At 43.1% G+C, this 24,651-nt stretch overlaps 1 protein-coding gene across 2 annotated transcripts in view; it reads left to right on the forward strand.

Annotated features, from left to right (window-relative positions):
• The first annotated feature begins 21,092 nt into the window (after nucleotides 1–21,092).
• Nucleotides 21,093–24,651, forward strand: part of AKT1 (AKT serine/threonine kinase 1) — a 405,158-nt gene continuing 401,599 nt past the window's right edge. Inside the window, exon 1 of one of the 2 annotated variants that reach the window (XM_078660283.1) lies at nucleotides 21,093–21,433. The gene's annotated coding sequence lies outside the window, so the exon portion shown is untranslated. Of the gene's footprint in view, nucleotides 21,434–22,295; nucleotides 22,315–24,651 lie in introns of those variants that run through there. The other variant, XM_078660284.1, reaches the window with a different exon arrangement.

Here is a 24,651-nt window from a genome sequence, read left to right on the forward strand (position 1 = left end):
GGCTAGGGGTCGCCCTCGAAAATGGAACAGTATTTGGGGGCCCTGTAACCAATATAGAGGGAATATTTGTACACCACCTGCAATTGTTGAACTTGACACTCCTCTTTCCCCATGATCCTTGCCTATGAATCTACCTGTCATTTGTACCCTGTGCTCCCTTCCCCCCCCATCGCTAATATTTTTGCACTATATATTGCATTTGTGAGCGACCCTCTTCTGTCATATGCACTGCTGTATTTTGTTGATGCCTTGTTTTAATAAAAAGAAATTTTTAAAAAACCAAGATAGTGTTAGGGCATGAAATCTCCTACTCATGGCAATCATGTGAATGTAGCAGGGTAAAAAATGTGCCTGGACGCGCGCGGTCAGTAGGGATTGAAGTGGGGTGTAAAGGGGTAAGTAGGGCATTTTATGAATTTTAGGCTATAGTGGCTGGTGTCATGGTTAGGGTCGCTTTTAAATGTAAATGTAAGTAATATATCGCTTTCATAGACCTCGTATTTCCTCTCAGCGTAGAGCTGTCAGAGGGATCTCCGAAAAGTTTAATTCACTGAATGAGGAGGTAAAACTTCAAAACAGGATGGGGCAGGAGAGTGTATAAAGTAGGGAGAAAGACGAAACAAGGATGCAAGGCCATGAAATTAAATAAGGTCAGTGAAAGGTCGAATCATCTAAACAGTCAGAGGGTAGGAAGCCGGGGATAAGTCTGAGGAATAGTATACTAAGTTGTATCTCGAACCAAAGAAGTTGCTGGTGCCTTTTTATAGGCTTTTTTCCGGATTACGAACGGGTTTCAGGTGTGCTAGCTGGATGTGTTTGAGTGGGGACTCACTTGAGTGTTCTGAACTATAAAAGCAGACCAAGCTTGTCAGCAGTTTATACTTTTCTGTATGCTTCTGTCGCACTCAGACGTCGTGTTGTACTGAGTAAGACCCTATCTCTTTCCCCCTTAATTCCACAGTTTTGATTGTGCTGTTCTTGCCCTGTAATTAGGTTATGCGAGCATGTACATGCTATGTTCATTGTGGTGAGGTGACGTGAGAAGGGTTAAAGAACTAGTGCAAAGATGCTCAGTTCTAACATTTCTTCAAAGGTACTGATTTTTTGCAATCCTAATAAAATCTGATCTCCTCTATATTGATGCATGCACAAGTATTCTTTAATTTAATCAGAGGATATGCCAGAGGAATGAAGGTTCTATAAGCCTGAAATATCCGCTGCAAAATGATCTAATGAGAGATACTAGAGCTGTAAGGAGAACAAGGATTGTGGAGAACAGTAGTAGATCACCCCACCTCAGCTATTTACAAAAAAAAACTATGGAAGTGGTAACCAAGATAAATTGACCAGAAAATAATAAATAAAATGAATGGAAAAACGATTTGAACGACAATGTTAGTGATATTTCACAGAGCTACCAGGCACAAATACATCCCTCAGAAACTGTACCCTTCAAGATGTGTAAATGAGGCCTGTCACCATTAGAATTCATCCTATGTGCCTACCTTTATGCATAATAAATATATATTAATATAGCTTTAAATAGCTTTTTAGGAGGTTTCTTTAAAGGGTCACTATTTAAATGTGTACACTTATAATACATGTATAATCACAGGTCTGTATTGGCAAATGACTATAGTCCTGTGGGCAGTTGATGTACAGATAAATGTCTCTGGATACAGGATTAATGAAGCGAAAAACATGTTGATGATCATTAATGATTAATAATATAATGGTAAACAGCAGTCCTTATCATAACACAGCAATTAAACATGAATCAAAACATTTGACTGGATATGTATTAAAACTGATTTCCCTTATCCCTCTCCCTTTTTAGTTATTATTGGTTTTGTTCTTGTTTGCCTTGCTATTATTCATTACTTTGTAACTACGTGGAACTATAGTACGCTTTGTAAAACTACAATAAAAACAAAATAAATAAAACGAATCAAAAGATTAATTTAATAAATACATTTGACATGTGTATTCTCAATCAAATTTTCCACCTAACGAATATCATTGCATCTCTGTTTTGGGTTGAACACAATCAACTATTAATATATCCTGTGATCAAAAACAAATTCAAAGTGAAACAGATATATTAATTTGGGAATTATAAATCATTCAGATTATCATATTTACAGTTTTGACAATCATATGTGAAAGTGAGGAAACACACTCTGAAAGTCTGACAAGGTGATTGGTGTGTAACATTCAATAAATTATGATTGGGGAACCAACAAATGAGTGTAATAGAACTCATCAGGTAAATCATCCTATTGCATAAAAAAATCTTCTTAGCAAAAGTTTTTAAATCAATCTGACAAAAAACATGTATTGTTTGTCTTAAGTCGAGCTATGAGCTGTGACGAATAACCTGTATCTTTTGAAAGTTTCAGGTAAATGGATAACATTAAAAGAGCACAAAATGACAAATGCAACATTGCCTGAATTACTAAAACTATGATCTTTTTTAATACAAATCAATTTTATATCTAGAAAAGTGTATGAATGATTGCACAATCAACATCCATTCTGTTTTGAACTACATGAGAACTCAAACATATCTGAAAATATTGTGAAACTATTAACAGGACTCAATGTCAGGTCAAATTTGAACTTATAAGAATGAAAATCATGCTTGCTACCATGAGCAGGTCATGTGACTTCTCCCTCTGTAACATACTAAATGTCTATGAATTGCTAAATGACGAAAGCACTCTAAAATAAAACTAATTAATGGATCAATGCTTCAATTTGATCTAAGTCTAGCAATTCATCCACAGTTATTAACAGAAAATACATTAAAGATGCATGTTCCCAACTACAGTGACTGTTCGTTTATGAATCGAAATAGCAAGATTTTATCCTACATAAACAGCTTATTGTGACATATGTAGGAATTGGGTCATAGATATATATATATATATATATTCACTGAAAAAAACATAGGTTATAGACCATATATAGTTAGGAATTAGCATTTACAAAACCTTGAAAATTCACTGAAAAAACCATAGGTTATAGACCATATATAGTTAGGAATTAGCATTTACAAAACCTTGAAAATTCACTGAAAAAACCATAGGTTAGAGACCATATATAGTTAGCTGGACATTTTATTGACATAAAACCAATGAAATTCCATATATAGTTAGTTGCACTAACTATATATCGCGCACCCGCAATCCACTGCTGATGATGTCACATATTACATCATTCATGACATGGTCAGTGACATCACTGATGACATCACTGATGACATCTCAAATGACATCACTGATGACATCACTGATAACAACATCCAGTGATTTTTTGTTTCTGTAAAGTTTAAATATGTCTTACATATTGAAGAATGAGTGGATGTGTAAGTGTCTGGACGAAGGATTTAGTAGGTGCATGACTGACTGTATGAGTGAGTGATTAAATGTGTCTCACTGAGTGCATGGGTTAGTGACTAAACTGTCTTAATTTGTGCATCATTATGTCTGTTGTTCTGTAAACTGCTGCATGTGTTGATCAGTAGCTATATGACTAACTATATGGGTTATTGATTGATTGCCCAAGTATTTGTATGGGAGACTGAGTGTGTGTGTGGCTAGCTGGGAGGTGTGTGACTCTGTGCAGATCAATGTGTACTTGTATCAATGATTGTATAAGAAGGTAAGTATGTGTTAGTATATGTTTGAAAATGTAAGGTGCTCTATGTTTAACTGTATAGACAAGAAAATGGAAGTGTCATTGATTCTTTACAGGACTGACTAGGTGTGTGAGTAACTCCATGGATGAGTGGCAGACTGTGAGTGTCTGTATAGGTGTATGAGTGCATATGATAGTGTTGTAAAGATGAGTGATTGTATGTATGAATGATTGTATGGGTGAATGAGTGAAGGTGTGTGTAGACGTAGCAATCAGTGAGTGCGTATGTAGTAACTAGTATTGGTGTGTCAATGGTTTCAAAAATTATACTCTGTATTTAACACTGGGTGAAACAGAGGTTATATTAAAATGTGAGGAGATGCATTGTATTGTCACATGAATGATATCATCAGTGATGTGGTCATTGATGTCAAATGAGATGTCATCAGTGATGTCATCAGTGATGTCATTTGAGATGTCATCAGTGATGTCATCAGTGATGTCACTGACCATGTCATGAATGATGTGATATGTGACATCATCAGCAGTGGATTGCGGGTGCGCGATATATAGTTAGTGCAACTAACTATATATGGAATTTCATTGGTTTTATGTCAATAAAATGTCCAGCTAACTATATATGGTCTCTAACCTATGGTTTTTTCAGTGAATTTTCAAGGTTTTGTAAATGCTAATTCCTAACTATATATGGTCTATAACCTATGGTTTTTTCAGTGAATTTTCAAGGTTTTGTAAATGCTAATTCCTAACTATATATGGTCTATAACCTATGTTTTTTTTAGTGAATTTCAATGGTTTTTTAATAGCAAATATCATAAGCTGTCGAATGTCAAGTACGTGGTAAGTAAAAACATTTTCGTGTTTATGCACACTGATCTGCTTTGAATGCTGCCCCCCACCCCTCATTTCTATTAGGAGTACTCTCTCTTTGCAGATAGTGAAGGGTAGTTAACGCAGGCCTTTGCCCCCGTTGTAATCCGTCGTGCCTGCTTCTCTCTCCATTTGATTGATTGTTATCCAAGCATTTACTGTTTTAGAATTGGTTCTCTTTGGTTCATTCTCTATTTACAAACAAGCACAGAGTCGCAATACTCTGTTTAGTCTTTGCAGATAGCGAAAAATCGTGTAAAAAAACAAAAGGAATCGAGCAAAATCAGTAGGCCACTAATGGGATCTCTTTTTGACCTCGCTAAAATAGAAACATTAGGAACAACCTGTTGAAAATAGCAATGTGTATGTACATAAGCGGCGTTCATTTGTGTTCACAGTCCCCCTTGTTGATTGTTTGAATCGAGCATTGAATTGTTCGAAGTTGGTTCTCTTAAGGATCTTCTCTGCCTGCAAACGAGGAAGAATAGGAATATTCTCTCTCCCTTTGCAGATAGTGAAGGGTAGGTAACGCAAGCCTTTAACACGTCGTACCTATTTCATTCCTCATTGATTGATTGATTGTCCGAACATTGACTGTTTGGGAATTAGTTCTTTTTGGAGGTATTCCCTGTTTGCAAATAAACGTAGGAAAATCTTTGCAAGTAGTGAAAGTGTAGGTAATGCGGACCTTTCTCCCCCGTTGTAATCTGTCATGCCTATCTACTCCCCACTGATTGATGCACCTGTTTCACCCGGACCATTTACTAGAGATAGGTCATCTGGCCCAACAAGAGAGCACCCCTAGTGAAAAGGACATATGCAATAATAACAAAGTGATCACTGTATCCTGTTAACAGAAACTTTAGCATGAAACAACCTGGAAAGAAAAGAATAGGAAAACGAAAATCAGTAGGCCACTGATGAACTTTTTATTAAATAACAAACAAAGAAACGATAACAATACGTAATGATAAAACCTATTATTGTCCTAGAAACAAGAAACGTTAGAAGTAAGCCCGTAATAAGAAACCTGAAAACATCGCCCCTCACTGCTCCAAAACGTGTCTGTCCCACCGCCTGCCACGGCCAAATAACGGCAAACTGGGAAAGATAGAAGTCAGCAGACATCCGCCCCATTCTAGAAACTTCCAAAGGGCAACAGGTTTTCGGCTACGCCCAGCCGGAAGCAACACATATAAGGCGGGTCCTGCTGCCACGCCTCGGCCAGGAGATCATCACGTAGGGTGTAGCCGGAGGAGAGGCCGAGGCCAGCGGGACCCGGCCAGGGGGATTGACAACACTGGAGAGTTTCAGGGGGGGGAATGTCCGTGTCCTCGACCCTCCCCTCTCTCTCCCAGTCCGGCCGCGGTGGCCCTTGAGAGTTGCAGGTAGTCCCGCCACATTCTCTACCGGTCTGGCCACCAACGGCCGGGGCCGATGGGATCCGGCTGCAGCCGATAAACCAAGGAACCCGTTCATGGGGCCAGAGCAAGGGGCGTCCGGCCGACATCCACCGGAAGCCCGGCCCGAAGACGGACGGGACATTTCTTCTTTCTTCAATAATGGCTTTGACAACACTGGGGGGGATGTCTTGCACATGCCTCCGACCCCCCCCCCCTCGTCCACATCGCCTGGTCCGGCCATAACAAATCTCAAGCGAGACGCCGTGGGGTGCACTGGGAGGGAGAGACGGTGCGAACAGGCCTCTCCCGCCTCCCCAGTGGAGGCTTCCCACCTGCACCCTCAGCGCTCCAGGCGCCCGGAAAAGGGTTCTTCCACTGTGGCGATGCTGCAATGTCTCGCCCGGCAGGGGGGAGCCCGTCCGCTTATTTGACCCCGCGATCGCCAGTAGCTACCGAACTCTCAAAATGGCGATCGACCTGGCAAGAGCGGGCCCAGCATAAAGAAATGGCCCGGTCACTGGTTGACTCCACCACCGTAGTCCTCCACGACCTTGAAGATTCTAGAGGAGCCGCGGAAGTCTCCGACCCCCGCAGACACCCCCGATGGGGAATGACTGCCATGATCGCCCGTGGAGTAACGAAACTGTATCCGCGGGACGTCGGCGCTCCCATGCTGGCGCCAGCCTCACTTTGAATTACTAGAATCCTGCAAACCTCAGTTCCGGTGAAAGCACACTGTGACCCGGTAGGAAAAATTGTTGCACCCCCTCCCCTTTTTGACTGATAGTTCAAACCACCGATCCTTTCCTTTGCTCTTTTACCAGAACTTTGGACTGCCTCCCCCTCTTTTACATTTTCTAGAGAAAACAAAACATTAACCACTACATTAGCATAGCAGTTGACACCAGAACTGTTTTCAAATTGAAAACCAACAACATCTTCAACAGAATCCTTTTTGTTTCTGCTGTGACCCTGCTACAGCACAGGCATTGTCCCCAGCAGTAATTCTGCAATGCCGGTAAGAATAGCTGTGGTGCCTACTGGACTCACTCACCCCCGCGGCGCCCCACGCCGTTATTTGCTGGGCGGCAACTTACTAGACATCACCTTCGTGCCATCTAGATTTCAGCGCGTTCTGCTGCCTTCGAACTATTCGCACAACAGACTGCTACTGACGACCCACCCCCAGGCAACATCTTCTGAATTTTCATAATTTGAAAGAACTAGTAACATGTCCTCATCAGGAATTTCCTCATGAAAAGTCTGCAATGATGATTCTTGTAACTCTATGGTCTCCAAACATTCGATAAATTCGCCATCAAGAGATTGATCAAAAAAATCATTCAAGTCATCTCCTCCTTGTGAGTATATTTCATTATTGGTGCTGTCAATTTCAATAAATGTATTGGATAATTCAAAAGAAATTGCCTCGGTCTCTTCGTTGTTTAAATGTTTTTACTGTTTTTGTTTTGTTGTATATATTTATAAGTTATTAAAGTTTTATAATTCTACTACTTTGTTGGAGTGCTATATATTTTTAATGTGACACATAAATGTAAAAACTTTGATGTACAAAGAGGCATCCCTGGAATCTTCCGCTTCAGGCTCGGTCCCCTCCCCAATCACAATACAGGATGGTTTTCAGATAGTAGGAACACGTGTGGTGTGACGGATCTCATCGGGTGTGGGCCTTGATCTACTATAACTCCTTTGAAGAGGGGTGATTCTTTACAGCTGGGGCCATAAACTACATCTGCAGGGCTAGCTGATAGCCTGGACAATCGGACACAGAGGAAGAGGAGTGTCAGAGGGTGTGGTAGTGAATAGGGCAAAAGGGAGGTGTCGGGCGGGCACAGAGTGTGATTCTCAGGGAAGAGCAGCGCAGATGGGGAGAGGTTTATTGCCCATGCATAACACAGAGAGCGGGGGTGAGCAGTGCCTGGGGAAGATGCTTGCGAGGGGGAGCCATGCTACGAATCGACAGCGTGCAGAGAGTGGGTCTGGTCAAGGCATCTAAAATGGCTGCCGTGCACGACAAAAGGGTGGCATTTCAAAAAAGGCAAGATGGCGCAAACAATGTTTTTCAACACTTCCTCATTTCCTTCGAATCGAACGTTAACAGACGTTGGTGCATATTACCAAAGTTAAGCGATATTTATCGCTAACGATGCTTACCAACGAATTGTTTACCGCTAAGCATCGTCAGAAATTATCGAAGATAAACCTTGCTATTATCAAGGTTTATCGCAAATGCGATAAAAAACGACCGCAATGCATTAATATCGCTGAAAACTCAGCGATATTCATGCATTACCGAGCTAATGCTCTTAGCCATGTTATCCACCTCCCATTGGATAACATGGCTAACAACTGCTCAGGGCAGGTGTTAGTTTTTGGAGATATTCGCGCTTAGCGCGAATATCTCCAAAAGTTGGTAATAGGAGATATATATCTTGCATGTTGTAATGCAAATTATTGTGGTATATGGAACTCATACCATAATCTCTCAGGAAAGCAGAAACTGATCCTTTTGGGACCGCCTGAGAAGGCCTAGGGGGTGAGGGGTACTCTACTTTGCCCCCTTTTCACGTTCCGAACTATTTTATTTTACTCTCTTCTGTAATTACACAAAATAGCAGCGATAAGATGCATCAGAGACACACAGTGAGAGAAAGGAGGCCGGAGATGAAGAAGAGATGTCAAATACACATTGGAGATAATATAGTGGGAGAAGGGAAGTAAATATGAGTAAACTTACCATGTAACATAAAAATGTTGCACTCTATACTATAAGTCTCATTTTATACTACAATCACTTCGCTACAACCTCATAAATTAAAAATAAAAATGAATAATGTCTCAAACAATTTTTGATTTCTAAATATAAATTTATTCTTCTGAATTTTCTAAATTTGAAAGAACTAGTAACATGTCCTCATCAGGAATTTCCTCTTCAATCATCTCATCTGGAATCTCCTCATTAAAAGTCTGCAATGATGATTCTTGTAACTCTATGGTCTCCAAACATTCGATAAATTCGCCATCAACAGATTGATCAAAAAAATCATTCAAGTCATCTCCTCCTTGTGACAATATTTCATTATTGGTGCTGTCAATTTCAATCAATGTAGTGGAATCATTCAAGTCATCTACTCCTTGTGACAATATTTCATTATTGCTGCTGTCAAATTCAATCAATGTAGTGGACAATTCAAAAGAAATTGCCACGGTCTCTTCATTGTGAGCCATTTTATTTTGAAATTGCTTGCTGTAAATTGCAGAAAAAAATAATCACTTTCATTTATCGTTTTTAGTAATACATAATATAAAACTAACTTTATCAAGTATTTAGTATAACAGAAGGACTGCAAATAAATAACAGAAAACATTTTTCAAATTATCTTCAAGTGTACAACATAGTTCCCCTTACAAATTAACAACTCACCTTTTTAAAAGTAGGAGAAGTGTTAGTACTGTGTAAATCAAACACCAGAAATTCACCACCAAAAATTCCTCACAAATGTACCTCAGACAGTAGTATCACAAAATGGCTGTGGTTTCCTCTCATTTGAGATATATACATAACCAATTAACTTTCATCACACACAAATACAAAACCAAAGTAACATTTTAATTGGTTCTAAATTTCAACACTTTCAAATGTGTTTTCCCCATACAATTTTCCATAGGACATTTACATACGTCTACAGCCTGAATGGCTGAACGGAATTACACCAAACTTGGCAAAATGGTACATCAAACCTAAGAGGTCAGGAAGGATCTACTATGCCCCCTTATGGTCATTTGCCCCTTCGCTTTGGCCTCCTCTTGTCTCTCGATCCTACCGAGAGACAAGATGGCGGCCGCTACGGACTGTTTGGAATGTTTACAGACGCCTGAAACCAATCAGCTTCGCAAAGCTCCGTAACGCGAAAAGTACGCGAAGCGGAGCGCTGTTACAGATATATATCTTTTTTTGAACGTTAATTTCTCAAAATCCACTGGAGCACATATATTGAGACCTAGCAAAGGCACATCGGGCTACCAGTCCCTAATATTTTGCCAAGTTTCGTGCAAATCCATTCAGCCGTTCGATTATTATTATTATTTTTTTTTTTTGCCCCGCGGGGCCCTTTTAAAACCTCCACATCAAACCTAGGGGGTCAGCGAGGATCTACTATGCCCCCTTATGGTCATTTGCCCCTTCGCTTTGGCCTCCTCTTGTCTCTCGATCCTACCGAGAGACAAGATGGCGGCCGCTACGGACTGTTTGGAATGTTCACAGACGCCGGAGAACCAATCAGCTTCGCTTCACAAAGCTCCGTACCGCGAAAAGTCCGCGAACCGGAGCGCTGCCCGGTCCGCTGTTACAGATATATATCTTTTTTTTAACGTTAATTTCTCAAAATCCACTGAAGCACATATATTGAGACCTGACTTTTTGTGCAAATGCATCTAGAACAATGTGTGCCTTTTTTGGTTTTCATTTTTTCATTGTTTGGTTTTGTGTCTGGGAGTTAAATGTAAACATACCCATGAGGTAAACAAACCCACGAGATATATATATACCTTTGTTAAGGTTTCTTTGAATGTCATCATAGCGGACGGAGTGATCTTTAGGTGTAGCATCTTTTTTGAATTATTACACATCTCTCACCAATGGCTGCCTAAGTCACCCACCTGTATCTAATCTGGAAGATAACTATTTGAAAGATGAACTTAAATAAACTAAAACACCACTTTGAATGAATCTCTTCTAGTGCGTGGCCTCCTTTAGCCTGAGCTGTCGCCAGGTGAGGTGAGGTTCCTGATCCCATAAAGTTGGGTAAGTTGTTAAACAGAGCATATTGTACAAATGTACATACACACAACTGTTACTAGAATGAACATAATTCGTTGTTGTATGTTTCTGTTTTCTTTCCTCCTTCTTTTTCTTCTTTTTTCCTTTGACAGGAGGGGATACACCACCCATGGAAATATTTGTATTTCTTTTTCACAATATATGAAGTAAGTGTTGCAGTAGTGATTCATAGGTCCTGACGAAAGCCTCTTAAGGCTGAAACATGTTGACCAGAGAACATCTATGGTAATTAGCAAACCATCTTTCTTGCTACTATCACTCTGTTTATAACCATACCATCTTGATGGGCACACTCAATAAAGTTTCCTTGTTGACGTCAAGATAGGCATTTTTAAATCACATGGATCATTTTCCTTTTTTCTCACATATTCTTATATAATTTCTTTAAGCACTGCAACTAAGCCCTATCGGCCTCATACGCTGTCATTTGTTCTGGTTGAGGGTTCAACCATTGGGTCCTAGGCTAGCCTCGATGTCTACTTGAGGAAGTGCCTGTTGGACACCAACTTTTCAAGCTTGAAATCCCAAATGACGAGCTTCCACTATTGAGTGGGCTGATGGGTACTTTTTCCACCTATTGTATCTCTTTATCTATCCTGTCACTCCAGCGCCTCCTGCGGAATACTTTATAGATTCCTTAGTGTGTCTGGATTGTGTAAAGACCTGTGGCATCTTCCTTGTGTTTAGTATGTATAGTTGGGGGACAAGATGCTGATAGGTCTATAAAATATTTCCCCTCGGGCCCCTCTCCAATCTGTAGTCTTATGTAATTTTGTGCAGCCACGGCTGCGGGCCCCAGTTTTTTCTTTCTTTATTCTTCTTTGTTCATTAAGGCAATAGAGTACATTGATCTTGCCTTGTAGTTTATCTTTTTCCAGTGATACTATGGCAGACTTTGGTGGCCTAGGCTATGAGGATGAGATTTTATCATCCATTCTAAGTGAGAACCCTAGCATGCTAGACCAACTACCAACCACGACTCCAACGATAGTAGGAGATTGGGAAACAGTACTCAATCTTAAGAAAAGTCTTTCCCGTACATCAGTGCATGGACAGATCATGGCAGAATATTTACATGGGAAATGCGCACCCACAGGACTGATAGTAACTAACGCACCAAGGCTTTTCCTGACGGATAAAGCTTTTATTAAAGATTGGTCACTAATAGCGTGGCGTTGTACTAGGGACTGGCTCATTCTTATCATTACAACGGCCAAAAGAACAGCGGATGCCATCCTAGTTGAAATACAAGTCCTAGAAGGGCAGATAAAGACCACTCTCACTACTAAGAAGTTTGAGAAACAACAGGAAGACTCAAACAAGGCCAACAAAGAATACAGAGACCCAATATTCTTTGCAAAGATAGAGAAGTTCAAGAAAGATCTAGAAAAGTTCTCACATGAGAAGATATACCCATATACAAGTGAGAACTACAACCCCAATGATTCAAACAAACAGAAACAAACAACCGGTTCCTCCTATGCCACTTCTTCAGATTCTGAATCATCTGATACTGAAAAGGGTAACACCAGTCAATGGAGAGGAAAGGGCCGACAGGTTCGAGCTAATCGCAGATACAATGGGCGAGGGAATATGTATCAACCAGGACCATGGTGGCCACCAGCCCCGTGGGGTTACCCCCAATTCCCCCCTCCAATGTCACACTATCCAATGCAGCCTCAATACTTTGATAGCCAGGCTTTTTTAGGACAGGGCCGAGGCTGGAACCGGGGCAGGCGGAGAGGCCAGAATCAGGTCCAGTGGGCAGACGAACCAGAGAACCCAACACCTCGCAACAAATGAGGTCAGACGCAACAGGTACAGAGACAGAAGAAGATCTTGTGGTGAACCTGAGCGCTCGGATATTGACCGTTAATGAATGTAAGTTGCTCAATAGAGGCCTTGGGTTTGTACCCACTAACAATGGAGACTCCTTTCAGATTTGAGGTGAGATTGAGAGATTTTTCAGAACCGTAAGGCTTCATCACCTCTTCAGAGACAAAGACTCGGAAGCCTCAACCGTTGACAAGAACACAGGCTTGAGGGTGAAGTCCACCTTCATGCCCCTACTCCACCAAGTACCATCCAGAGTAGGTGCTTTTGAAGCAGCGGTACTACATGATTTGAAATCACTTGATTTTTCAAAAGAAGACAATTATCAGAATCTGTCCAAGTCAGAGAGGAATGCTCTCGTAACTTTGTCAAAGGATACCAAAATTGTGATAAAGCCAGCCGACAAGGGGGGTGCCATAGTGGTCCAAGATACAACTTCGTATAGGACTGAGTGCCTCAGACAACTAGGCAACACCCTCTTCTATGCTCCTCTGGATGAAAATCCAACTTCGAGATTGACAAATGAGATCAAATGTCTAGTGGAGGAAGCAAACAGTGAGGGCTGGATCACAGCGCAAGAGGCTGTTTTCCTAGTCACTAAATTTCCCATTATTCCGTCTTTTTACACCTTGCCCAAAATACATAAACCAACGAGACCACCACTAGGGCGTCCGATTATCTCGGGCATAGGGTCTCTTCTTGAACCCTTGTCCTCCTTTGTGGACGTGTTCCTCAGTCCACTGGTGAAAAAAATGCCATCGTACTTGCAGGATACAAAAGATGTACTTCGCCTACTACCTGAGGTACAGTTTGATACAGACACAGACATCCTGGCATCCCTGGATGTCGAATCTCTGTATACTTGTATACCCCAATTGGATACCCTTGAAACAGTACGAGAACTTTTGGAGGATTCAGCCCCAGATACCATAACACCGATTCATTTCATAATGGAATTGGCAAAGTTAGCAATGACTGAACATTTTTTTGCCTTTGAAGATGATCTGTACCTACAGATATCAGGTACTTCAATGGGTAGTAAATTTGCGCCCAGTTTGGCGAATTTATATGTTCACCAGTTTGAAACTCAATGTGTCCTTACTACCACCAATCCACACCATCAGCAATTGATGGTGTGGAAAAGGTACATTGATGATATTTTGCTAATATGGCGTGGAGATGAACAATCTCTACTTTCTTTTAAAGACTGGTTGAATGGCCAGAATCCGTATCTTAGGTTCACCCTGGATTACAGTAAAACGACACTCCCGTTCCTGGACCTTCAGATTTTCCCTAAAGATGGGCATCTAGCCAGTACATTGTACCGGAAACCTATGGCACGAAATTCGCTGTTGAGATTTGACAGCCATCATCCTCGGTCTCTTCGTGAGAACCTCCCATTTGGGCAGTTCCTGAGGGTCCGCAGGAACTGCACAGACAAAATGGACTTTCAGTCTGAAGCGAAAGACCTATCGATGAAATTGCTCACACGGAGATACCCAGGTACTCTGATTAGAAAGTCCAAGAAGCGGGCAGAAAACAATCATCGAGAGGCCCTTCTAGCACCCCCAGTCAATAAACCACCCCTGGCAAGACTGGCATGTGTGACTACCTTCAACTCCTCGTCATCCAGGATCCAGAAAATAATACGACAAAGATGGCGTATTTTGAATAGCACCGGAGAAAACATCCCGCTGCCCCTGTTTGCGTTCAAGAGAGGCAGCAATCTCAAAGACGAACTGGTACACACGAGACCACGAGTGACTCCCGAAATACCAACTGCCACTCTGTGGGATCTCCCTCCAGTTCAGGGACACCATCCCTGTGGAAACTGCTCAGTCTGCCCACAGACGAGAAAGACTCTCCATGTTGACATTGGCACTAATAAACCGTGGGTATTGAAACGCCATACCAACTGTAACAGTGAGAGAGTGATCTACTTAATCACCTGCCCGTGTAGTCTGAGATACGTAGGCATGACGACGAGGAAGATCAAGCTACGTATACAAGAACATAAGAGTACGATCAGGCGCAACAAACAAGCGACCCGTCTCACCTCACACTTCCTCACTGCAAGACACCAACCAGATGAACTACAATGGGTGGTGCTAGAACAGCCTTACATACCCCAGCATGTCACAGATGTTTCCCAGTTCCTATTACGGAAAGAGCAAAGATGGGTCCACAAATTGAAGTGCGATTCAGAGGGACTGAACGATGACATTCCTTGGTTACAGCTGTGAAATCATCGGCTGTGTGTCTGAAAAATGCTCGAATTTCAAGGTCTGTCCATATATTGGTGTTACCCAGACACAGTGCAGCGTTCATTCCTGTGTCTAATAACGAATCATTGGGATCAGCTTGCGGCCCACATAATACCATTCTAGTGCACATCTTGTCTTCAAGGGCGAGGGAACATCGCTCTAGACTTTGCCACTGAAAGATGTTTGTCACCTTAGGAATGTAAAAGGTCTCAAAGTCAGATTAGCCGACTGTTTGGTAGATATCGATGTCACCGGTAGGACCATTGTACTGTCCCACTTATAGCGTATCTAAAGGCAGTCATTAACGCCTATTTGGCTGTCATCAATTGAGTACACACTGCGTACTACACTTTGCGCATTTAACGTCCTTATGCATTGGACTATGATACTGTGAGTATCTGTACAAGATACAATATTAACTAACATCATCTGACAGGACCATTGGACTGTCCCATTTATAGCGTATCTCAAGGCAGTTATTAACGTCCAGTGAGTTGTCATCCACTGAACACATACTGCGCACTATACCATGCACATACAACGTCCTTATAAATTGGACAAGGATACTGTGAATATCTACACAGGACACAACATTAACTAACATCATCTGTATTGCTACATCGAACTTTACACTATATACCAAGACGAATAATGTGGTCTTTAAAAGCATTTAGGAAAGTTCAGTTGCGCAGAATACACGATTGCTATCGTATTTCTAATGGCGCTTCCAGAGTATTTCCTGTTATCGCCTTGGACCAATCAGGTCCGTTCTTTGCCCGGGTCCCTTAGCGGTCCGCTGGTTGTATGCTGTTCTTTTTCAACAATAAACGGAGCACAACTTGACATTTGCATGCGTTTCCGAGTATTTCCTGTTATCGCTATGGACCAATCAGGTCCGTTTTTTGCCCGGGTCCCTTAGCGGTCCACTTGTTGTATGCTGTTCTTTTTCAACAGGAAATGGAGCACAACTTGATATTTGCATGCGCGGTTTGCCGTTTATAAGCACATGATTGGCCGATATTAGCGCGCTCGGTTCAACCTATCAGAATGCAGATAAGATGTGTCTCTCTCTGGTCCACCGTGTTCCTTTTTAAACTTGCAACCCGCACTGGAACACTACCTCCCCCTCGGCTCAGCGTAAGCCAGAGGTAACGACGGAGAGGTAGGTGTCCAGTAAGTGACGGGTTGGACTTAGTCTTTTTGTTTACCTTTCCTTGGGGGATTCGTTAAGGAGGCACGCAGCATCCTCATGGATGACAGCGCTCTATCACGCTTTTTCCTTGGGCTTAAATGGGCTAAATAAAGAATACCATTTCAATGAATTTAAAGGCACACAAAATTAGTATGCTGTAACTGACTTTTTGTGCAAATGCATCTAGAACAATGTGTGCCTTTTTTGGTTTTCATTTTTTCATTTTTTGGTTTTGTGTCTGGGAGTTAAATGTAAACATACCCATGAGGTAAACAAACCCACGAGATATATATATACCTTTGTTAAGGTTTCTTTGAATGTCATCATAGCGGACGGAGTGATCTTTAGGTGTAGCATCTTTTTTGAATTATTACACATCTCTCACCAATGGCTGCCTAAGTCACCCACCTGTATCTAATCTGGAAGATAACTATTTGAAAGATGAACTTAAATAAACTAAAACACCACTTTGAATGAATCTCTTCTAGTGCGTGGCCTCCTTTAGCCTGAGCTGTCGCCAGGTGAGGTGAGGTTCCTGATCCCATAAAGTTGGGTAAGTTGTTAAACAGAGCATATTGTACAAATGTACATACACACAACTGTTACTAGAATGAACATAATTCGTTGTTGTATGTTTCTGTTTTCTTTCCTCCTTCTTTTTCTTCTTTTTTCCTTTGACAGGAGGGGATACACCACCCATGGAAATATTTGTATTTCTTTTTCACAATATATGAAGTAAGTGTTGCAGTAGTGATTCATAGGTCCTGACGAAAGCCTCTTAAGGCTGAAACATGTTGACCAGAGAACATCTATGGTAATTAGCAAACCATCTTTCTTGCTACTATCACTCTGTTTTTAACCATACCATCTTGATGGGCACACTCAATAAAGTTTCCTTGTTGACGTCAAGATAGGCATTTTTAAATCACATGGATCATTTTCCTTTTTTCTCACATATTCTTATATAATTTCTTTAAGCACTGCAACTAAGCCCTATCGGCCTCATACGCTGTCATTTGTTCTGGTTGAGGGTTCAACCATTGGGTCCTAGGCTAGCCTCGATGTCTACTTGAGGAAGTGCCTGTTGGACACCAACTTTTCAAGCTTGAAATCCCAAATGACGAGCTTCCACTATTGAGTGGGCTGATGGGTACTTTTTCCACCTATTGTATCTCTTTATCTATCCTGTCACTCCAGCTCCTCCTGCGGAATACTTTATAGATTCCTTAGTGTGTCTGGATTGTGTAAAGACCTGTGGCATCTTCCTTGTGTTTAGTATGTATAGTTGGGGGACAAGATGCCGATAGGTCTATAAAATATTTCCCCTCGGGCCCCTCTCCAATCTGTAGTCTTATGTAATTTCTAAAGTTCTCCTGGCCCTCGACCAAGTGTTGTACACAGAAACTTGAACGTGGAAATAAATGGGTGAAAGATTCCAGCTTACTGATAAGGTTAATTCCTCTAACTAACTAAGCCAGAGCTATGTTTTGGCCACACGTTTATTTGCCTTGCGTTTATCAGATCTCCAAAGAGACTTGCTTCGGTATGGGGGTTACCGTCGAAACTCAAAAGAAATGCTTATCAATGTAGTATGTATAAATATAATGCTTTCATGGAGTGCTGAAGCCATGCAGCGTGGATATCCAAGGTATGATCGGTGCAGTGAGGGTCTCCTAAGTGTGTGTGGGGGGGGGAGTTGCAGTGTAAGGGATCTGCAACCTGGGTGGCTCTCTCTACAGTGAGTGTCAGTAGCTATATGTTGGGTGCCTCTGCAAGAGGGGAAATGTATCAAAGCTCTTTGTGGTAATGTTATCTGCAGTAAAAGCTTCTGCAGCGAGGATGTCTGTAGGGAAGGCGTTTGCAGTGAAGGGCTCAGAGGAGGTATTTGTAGGGAAGGGTTTTGCAATAAGGGGATCTAGCCTGTCTCTTTGCAGTGCTACCCTGAGTAGCTGTTGTAGGCGGAGCTGAACTGGGACACAAAATAGGTCTGGGCACCAAAATAAAAGTGGCTCTTGTTTAGTAAGTCAGATTGCTAAAAATGCCCATATTTGCAAATCAAGGCAGTTGTGAACTTCTAAAGAACAACTGTGTAGGTGTTTTTCAAGGAATGTGAAGCTGTATGCATTTTTATTCGAAGCAGGCACTCTTTCTTTGTGGTAATAACAGAGAAATCAAAAGTAAAAACCGACCAACCAGACCACAAAACAAGCCAAAAATCACAGCCCACACACTGACCTTGGGGTACTGCCAGATTGCCATAAAGGCCAGTCTGACGCATGTTGTGGGTCTTTTATGAACAATTCTTACTGCTTAAGTCATAAAAAAACATTGTGCTGGGATCCAAGTTTTTCTTGGGAGCACTACTCTGGCACGTCCAAATTCTTCGATTAAGAAATATGAAGACAGCTTAAACACTGTTCCTCCTCATGCCTCTTTCTTCCATCCCCTGAACTTCCTGTCTCTTTCTCTCACTCTTGCAGATACTTTTTCATCTCTGTATTGGCCTTGTGCCGTTGGTTTCTGATATTTCTCTCCCTACTCCGTTCACTGTTCTACCTTTCTCTCATTTGGTCTGTTTCAAACTCTCATGATGAAAATGAAGCCTGGTTCCCCAGAAATGAGTGTCAGTCCCCCCCACCAGCGACCACCGGCACAAATTAATCACTGGACTTCTGCAGTGAAGAGTTCTGCAATGAGAGTCTGCAGTAGGGGCCAGTAATGGATCTGCAGTGAAGGGTTCTGCACAGAGAGTCTGCATTAAGAGACTGTAGTTGATGTGTGCGTGAAGTTATTCTGCAGTGAGGGGTCAATGTGTTAAGAGTTTCTATCGGCCTTTATAGAGAGGGCTTTTGCAAAGAAGGGTTGTGCAAGCATCATCTTTGTATTAACGCGATGGAGTGGGTGTTTGTAGTGACGGATTCGGCAGAGTTATCAAGTTACCCAGCTCTGTGCACGAGTAGATCAACCAGTCGTGTTTTTTTCGTTGCATGCCGGGATTTGTAGTCTTGTTTAATTCATAATAAAACCACGACAACAAGTCCCAAAATGCAAAGAAAAGTTCTGGACTTGGGAGCAACTAAGTGTGAGATTGAGAAAATCGAGAGCTCTGGTTCTGCAGTTTAGGTCTGTGGTTGTTGTCTCCTATGAGTGGGTCTGTAGGGATGGGTTTCTGCGCTAAAGGGCTCTAGTGAGTGGGTTTGCAGGGAGGGGGTTCTGCAGTGAAGGGTTCTATAGAGAGGAATTCTGCTGTAAACAGCTCGTGTGGGGCTGTGGACAGGGCTTTAAGTGGGAAAAAAAACTAGGGGTGCTCTAAAAGGGGCGTGACAAATTTCTTAAAGGGGTGTGGCCTATCCGAGTAGGGGCGTGGTCTAAATCAGGATAACAAGCATTGTGTGCTTAAGAAAATCATGAAGCCGCATCCAGCAAAGGATAATAAAATAGGCAAAAAAGTATATTTATTAAGTATAAGCCATAAAATACCAAACACTTTAAAAAGACATTTGCTATTTCCAAACTTAGAATTTAAAAACCATCTTCACTAAACAATGTGTTATTAAATTCTGAGTTTAGGCAGAGGCGCTACTAGAGCCGGGGGGGGGCTAAGAAAAAAATTGGGGGGGGCTGAATCTTTAAGCAATAGTCATAGTGGAGCTGCAGGGGCTCTTAGAGGGGGTGAGACAACAACAATTCTTCATTAATATGCAAATGGTCTTTTAAAGACCTGTGAAGTGCTCGGGTGCGACTGTGTGTGTGCTCGGGAAGCGTCTCATGCCGGGCTGCCACACACGATGGGGGGGGGGGGGCTGAAGCCCTTTGAGTCCAATGGGTGTTGCACGCCTGAGTTCAGGGATACCAGATTCCATATGTCTATCTTGCTGTTATGGGAAGATATGCAGTTAAACATGTCACACAGCATTCCCCATGTTATCCTATGGGCAAGATAGCCTTCCAATAGTGAAAAACGAAATTGGCAGTATTTCACTATCAAGACATGTTACCCACACTAGTAACACCAAACAAAAACCGGGACGTCTGCTCACCCTACCTTTGACCTTTGAGGCCCGAAAACAGAGCACCCTAGAGCCCCCCTTCGAGGCTCTAAAAAAAAAACTTGGGGGACTCAGCCCCCCACAGACCCCCCCACTTAAAGCCCTGGCTGTGGATTAACATAAAATGACTGCCCCACCCCCCTGTAGAATGTGGATAGGGACCCTTCATTCTCCAATATTTTTCAGATATTCATTTGTCTTGGGACAGAATGGGGCACCTTGGCAGATGTGGGGGCCCCTGAGGGGTTGCTTTCCCAGCGCCGAATGGGCGTGTGTTACACCCTTGGTGTGGGGTCCCTAGCAAAGAGTCGTCCAGTGAACATATCTGTAGAGGGGGTTAATGCATTTATAGTCTTGTAGTGGTAAATGCTAAGGCTATCTCTTTAAGGACTGGTTCGGTTCTGCAGGAAGTCTGTGAGTGGCTCCTGAGTACAGGGTTCTGCAAGGACTGTCTCTGCAGGTAAAAGATGGAGGGGATGTCTGGCTATCCCATTACTAAGTGTGTCTGGGAGGTTCTATATAGTGAATGGGTGTAGGTGGTGTCTGATATGAGTTGTTAGGTTGTGCAATGAAGTTCTCGGCAGTAAAATATTGTAGTGGATATTTGTTATGACTATCTGTTTACGAAGGGGTTCTGCTGGGAGGTTCTCTGCTACGGGTTGTTGTAGGTGTCTGCTGTAAGTGTCTTTTTAGTCAGGGGATCTGCAGGGAGCTTCGCTGCAGTGAAGGAGTGTAGTGGGCGTCTACTATGCGTTGCTCTGCAGTGAAGTGTTCTGCAGTGAATGTGCCTGCAGACAGTGCGATAGTGCACATACGCAGTGAGTAAGCAGAGGGTTCCTGTAGTCAAGACCTGCTTGGCATATTTCGCCGAAGCTCTGTCTTGTTCTAGTGTTTGTGTGTAGTTTGTAGCTGGCGTGGGCCTGCCTGCCTGCCTGCCTGGAAGCGGCGGGCGGTAGGACCGCGCGGACCGCGAGGGGGTGCCCGGCTGGCAGCCAGTCTGGAGGGAAGGGGTGAAGCGGTACCCGGACCGGGGAACAGAGCCGAGCGCAGGCCGCCGTGGATCAGCGGAGCCCGGGGGGAAAGCAGCGGAGCAGCCCGGCTTAGGCCGCAGCACAGCCCGCAGCTCCCGCGCGGCATGGTCCGAGGCGGATCCCACTGAGCCGCGCCAGGCTGTCACAACGAGGCCGCCCGCGTCAGGCCTCCATGGGCTGAATGAGTGCAGGAGCCGCAGCGCCCACCCTCCACTCGGCAGCAGGCCCCGGACCCGGAGACCCCACATTGCGGCCGGAGCTGCCTTACGTGTAAGTGATACGAGGCCTGGTGCCCACACCCCCACTGCTGGCATCCTCCTGAGAGATCTACAGAAGCATGGCACATCCACCCCCACCCTGAGACCTACACCACCCTGCTGGGATGTCTGCAGCAAACCCGGGTCCTATAGGGCTACCCTGAGACCGGCAACACACCACCCGACCCTTCTCCCCGAGATTGGGCCCCCCACTCGCCCATGAAACGTACACACCCCCGTGGTGATGCCTATCCACCCCAGACCAGTAGAACCATTCTGAGAGCCCCACCCTGAGAGATGTATCCACTTGATAGATTTCATTCAAGGTATGTTACCCACCGAACCCCGAGATATCCACCTCCTTACAAGATAGAACTCCTCTTCTAAGATGTGCAACCGCTTCCGAGACCTACCTACCCCTCATCTCAAGATTTGCACCCCCCCCCATGAGATGGCAGCCAGCATGAGAGCTGCACCCCTGAGGTATTCACCCCGGATAGCCGTGTACCCTCCTGACGCCTGTACTAACACTTCCATTTCATATAGCTGCCCCTTCTCTACCCAAAACTGCACCCCACCCCAAAGAATTGCATGTCACGCTTAAGAAAATGTCCGAGCAAGAGGGTGGGGGCAAAATATAAAAGGATGTTTTACAGCTAGCGGTCCACGTTTGCAGTGGATCCGCCCTGCCTTGGGGGCTGCCCTTGTGGTGTGAACATGGGGAGCCTGGCTCCCCGCCCTCTTGTCTGTTTCTCACTCACACATACTGCCTTGCTCTGTCTGTAGTGGGTGCCACGAGGGGCCGTGTCTGCTGCTGCTAAGGGTTGTTTAGCTGCTGCTGAGGATGGCGTGTGCAGCAGGCGCCCCTTTGTGTAACGCTTCCCATACAGTCCGGTACGTTGCCGCATGAGCTCACCCCACAGATATGTTCCTCGCGGACCTGGGTTTAATCTGCCGGCAAAGGCACCGGTTTGTGCTTCCATAGTATTGTTACATCCTTTGTGGAGAAAGGGAGGGGGCTGCAGCTTCCTGTTAACTCTTCTCCCACACGGTGAACGCATCCAAGGCTGCGCGTGTATCCAGACACATGATTATTTACTGACTTAAATGTTTTTATTTTGTAACCGCTTCACTGACGTTGACATTTCTGTACAGCAGTTCTGCAAAATAATGCTGTTCTGTCTACAAGTTAATGTATTCATTATTTTAAACTTACTATTTTGGTGGTCTTTTAACATTTTTATGCACCCATCATGACTCGTATTTTTTGCATGATGTTGCAGTTAAGATGCAAATCATTTGTGTGCACACGTTTGGAATCCTCAAGACTGAATACTCTTTGTTTATTGTAGTTAAGAAGTTTGGAAATTGGCATAGGGTGTGGTTTGGAGCACACTTTCCACTTTTGTTTTCAAAGTCGTTACTGTAGCGCTTTATATCCCAGTTGTGTGTCATTTGGGCATGTCTGCCTGGCTTCAAACTTACAGTAAAACAGGGCGCAGCAAAGCGAGCTTCCAGGTGACTGAATCTGGGGACGCAATTTTTCCAGTCCAGGGCGCTTCTGTTACCATGGCAAACGCATATTTTACGACACTGATTCAGTTGAAGTAAAACTAAGGCTCAACCTCACAGAGTAGCTAGGTCGGTAAATATGCTAGTGTTCACCCGTGGCAGGGATTTTATTTTACTAGTAGCCATCAAATAAGGTTGCTTTTATCAAATAATGTTTTAATTTTTTTTTACAATGGGAGACACCAAGTACGTCCTGGGATCGAATGTTGCTGAGTCTTGTATCAACTTGTCAACTCTGGGAATCAGTTCTGTATTAGTCGCAGAATGATTACAGCAGTGAGGTAACAGCAGAAGCTACTACCATTTAACTTACTGTTTCTGAAACGAGTGTGGAGACTTCTACAGTACCGCGATTCTGCAAAATCCTATTTCAGCCAGTCTCAGACCCTGAATATTGTTGGGAGAATTTAGGCCTGACCCTCCAGCTGCACATCCTTTTTAGGTCTGGTTAGACAGCTTTAGCGGTGTGTTTGACCTTTCAATATCTACATAAAGAGAGGGGGGCAATAAGGTAAGCCCTCTTGATAAAAAAAAAAACCAATGTTCATCTGCTATATGTTGCTTTTAAGTCAATTATGCTATATGGAGTTTTTCCTCTACACTGGCATATGGCCATTACTTTATAACATAAGCTCTTGAAATTTGCAAGGAAGGAACACACACTTTTTTCCTTTCTGCCCAGGCATATGCTTTAGCACTGATAACCTGTAGCCAGATCTACATATACTGAATACACGCATGCACGGGAATAAAGAGCACAAAGCAAATGACAACCAACTTTGTTTGGAGAAAATTATGTTGTATATTATTTAGGCAAGGTATTGGGGTAACCTATTGGCAATCCAAGGTAAGGTGGGAATGGTAAGACTTAAACTGGCTGCCTGCCTGGTTAGCCTACAAGCATTAGGTCTGCACAGCATCTGGTGCTGAACCTATGGGTTTAACAATTCATCTGGACCCCACAGTACAGGACACTAAACTCATGTGCAGGGCAAAGCAATACCAGGGAAGTAGCAACTTGCTCAGGCTTACAGTTCTAATGGGAAAATGGGGTCCTACTGATTTCATCCCAGAATATTGATTTTTAGTCCCATTTGGGCTCTTTCTTGTGGTTGATTTCTGCACCATAGTCCTTATGGATTGCCACCCCACCAAGCCTCTGGAGGCTCCAACCACCAGCACTAATGCTCCCACCATTACGCGTATTGGTATGTGGCCTACATAGATTTCTTCTTCTATTTGCTAAGAACTCTGCCTATTGTGGCTGGTTGTGGCCACCACAGAAAAGAGAAAGCAATAATAAAACGAGTTAATTGAAGTGTAAAAGCGAAAGTGGGGCGTGAAAGGCAGGGTAGCTGGGTATTGGACTCTGATTCATGTTTAGTTGGGGATCATCTTGGATTGCATGCTTATCTCTATGTGGTGTCTGCGACTATCGAGCAATAAGATTACCTTAAAAGGTTCGTAGCAAAAGTGGCTAACATCACAAGTAGTAGCTTCCCCTCAAAAATAAAAAAAAATCTGTAGTAATATTATCTCACTGAGAATATGGAAGCAATAGCCAGACACTAAAGGCAAGTGTATTGAGTGCTTGAACTTAGATTTTTACGAACTTGGCCACATCTTGAGGTGGGATTCTATCATATAAGGTGAATTTAG

This window comes from Lissotriton helveticus, chromosome 9 (assembly GCF_964261635.1).
Source record: "Lissotriton helveticus chromosome 9, aLisHel1.1, whole genome shotgun sequence".
Lineage (NCBI taxonomy): Eukaryota > Metazoa > Chordata > Amphibia > Caudata > Salamandridae > Lissotriton > Lissotriton helveticus.